This window comes from Pipistrellus kuhlii, unplaced genomic scaffold (assembly GCF_014108245.1).
Source record: "Pipistrellus kuhlii isolate mPipKuh1 unplaced genomic scaffold, mPipKuh1.p scaffold_m20_p_3, whole genome shotgun sequence".
Classification (NCBI taxonomy): domain Eukaryota; kingdom Metazoa; phylum Chordata; class Mammalia; order Chiroptera; family Vespertilionidae; genus Pipistrellus; species Pipistrellus kuhlii.
This window is the reverse complement of record NW_023425529.1, coordinates 53,347,329-53,349,805: the sequence shown is the minus strand read 5'-3', so window position 1 is coordinate 53,349,805 and position 2,477 is coordinate 53,347,329. Positions and strand designations below refer to the sequence as shown.

Genomic DNA, 2,477 nt, shown 5'->3' with positions numbered 1-2,477 from the left:
GCCTGGTGAAATGATACAGGCAAAAGAGGAACACAGGGCCATGAAACACAGGGCAGTTTTAAGCAATTTAAAAAATGTGTCAAGAGCAACGTTATAAAGCCATAATCATGATCAGACCACACAACTGAGGACAACTCAATAATGTGAAATCAAGATACGAAGTATGAAGACAATCCACATGAAGAATATTCAAGAGGAATTAAACTAGACAACACAAATATTAAGAAAATTGGATTTCCAGAAGTGGCAAAACATGAGCAATTTAACAGGAACAGTTTGCGCAAATGAGCTGTACCCCTAACACTGTGGTATATAAAAAGAAATTAAGAGCTGTTATTCTCACACTTTACTGCTACTCTCCTTGGGAACAATAATTACTAGACAAAGTGAAAAAGAAGGAATTGACATTTTAAAACTTCTACATTGTGGCAGGCAGTTTATGTAAAACTAGAGGCCTGGTGCATGAAATTCGTGCATGGGGGGGGGGGGAGTGTCCCTCAGCCCAGCCTGCACCCTCTCTAATCTGGGGCATCCCTCTCACAATCCAGGACTGCTGGGTCCCAACTGCTTGTCTGCCTGTCTTCCTGATTGCCCCTAACCACTTCTGCTTGCCAGCCTGATCACCCCTAACCACCGCCCTGCCAGCCTGATTGATGCCTAACTGATCCCCTGCCAGCCTGATTGCCCCAAACTGCCCTCCATTACAGGCCTAATCCCTCCCAACTGCCCTCCATCTTGTAGTGGCCATTTGGTGTCCACATGGGGGCAGTCATCTTTGACCACACAGCCATCTTGTGTGTTAGAGTGATAGTCAATTTGCATATTATCCTTTTATTAGATAGGAATACGGTACATAGAATAGAGGCCTGGTATGTGGGATTTATTTATCTTCTACAATTGAAACTTTGTAGCCTTGAGTGGAGCCAAGACTAGTGCTTGCTTCAATGCCGCAGCCATTTCTGTTGGGATTTATTTATCTCCTATAATTGAAACTTTGTAGCCTTGAGTGGAGGCCTGGGCCTGCCAGGGTTTGTGGAAAGCTGGCTGCCCTGCTTTTCTCCGCTGTGTCGCTGAGTCCGTGGGAAAGCCACTTGCATCCCGGCCAGGCGTCTGGGACCCCACCTGGGACAGGCGAGAACCGCTCTCCCTGGTCCACCTTTGGGAGGGGAACCTGGGCTCCGGGGGCGAGGACGTGGCGTCCAGAATAGACAACCACAAAGCCAAGGCCCCCCGGCATACCTTCCTCATCAGGCACTGCTGGAGCCACACAGATGCCTCTGGGTCCTGAACGGCCTGAGCTCACTGGTCTCCGACTTGCATGCTTAGGGTGAAGTTTAATACAATGGTCCATTCCTCCATGGCCCGCGCAGTGGAAACCGCCGACATCACCGGCAAACACCTGCCAGGGGTCTCCCCTGTCAGCACGGACCTGCCCGGAGGCGCCCCCAGGGAGCCTGACGCCCCGTCTCCCTGAAGCCGGGGGCTGTGCGATACCATGAAGCCGGGGCCAGGATCCAAGCTGCCTCCCGGAATACATCCACCGGCCAGATGTCCAGCAGCAGGAGGGCAGGTTCGGGACCTCCACAAGCCACGCCAGCGTCTTCCCTACCTGTGTGCAGGGCGCTGCTTCCCTCCCCAAGGCTGGCTCTGCCTCTCCCTCAACTTGGCAGCATCGCCCGCCTGGTGGTCCCACCTGATGGCCCCGTGGTGCTCAGGGTCCTCGGGGACACAGGGTTCATGCCTCCAGACAAGATCTCCAGCTCCTGGGGCCGCTCTCCTCACCCATGCCCGGCCCTGGCGTGGGAGCCCCAAGAACACGGAGACCTGGCCCCCGTCCATAGGCTGCGCTGGGCCACTTCGTTTCTGTAGGACCAGGCCGAGGTGGAGTGAAGTGTCTAAATAGACCCGGTTGTCATTCTGGCCCAGGATGGGAAGGGGGGACGTCCTGGTCCTTTGGCGAGGTTTCCTGCCCTCGTCTCAGGAGCCTGTGGAGTGAAGGAGGCTTCACAGGTGTCACCGTGGGGACCACAGCACCCGCAGTTGCCACACAAACCCTTGAGGCCCTCAGCAAAGCCCATGGGCACAAGGGACTTGGAGAACCCAGCATTTCCATCCACAATTTATGTCGCTTGGTACATTTGTCACTTAAATATTTGTCAAATAAAGATTTTCCATCTGGTTCTTGCATTGAGAAAACCAGTGTCTCACTCCAAAGTCCTGCATCCCGGATGCTATTAGATGTGAATGCACAAGGGCACCTGGGCAGGTGAGGGGGGCGGGGGGAGTGCCACCTGCTAGTCTCACGGGAGAGGGGCCAGATAGGGACAGCCAGAAGAGGGTCCTGTTTAAGTAACATAGCTAACTGACAGCTCATTCTGTTTGTCTCTGGCTGTTAAACTTTTATGCTTATGGATTAAAATATTTGGACAATGATGTGTCCAACCCAAATATTTACAAAAACAGTACAATTTCTATGA

The 2,477-nt window shown here is 52.6% G+C and overlaps 1 pseudogene; it reads left to right on the top strand.

The window, feature by feature from the left end:
* The first annotated feature begins 284 nt into the window (after positions 1–284).
* LOC118729510 lies at positions 285–2,245 on the top strand (annotated as a pseudogene).
* The last annotated feature ends 232 nt before the right edge of the window (positions 2,246–2,477 follow it).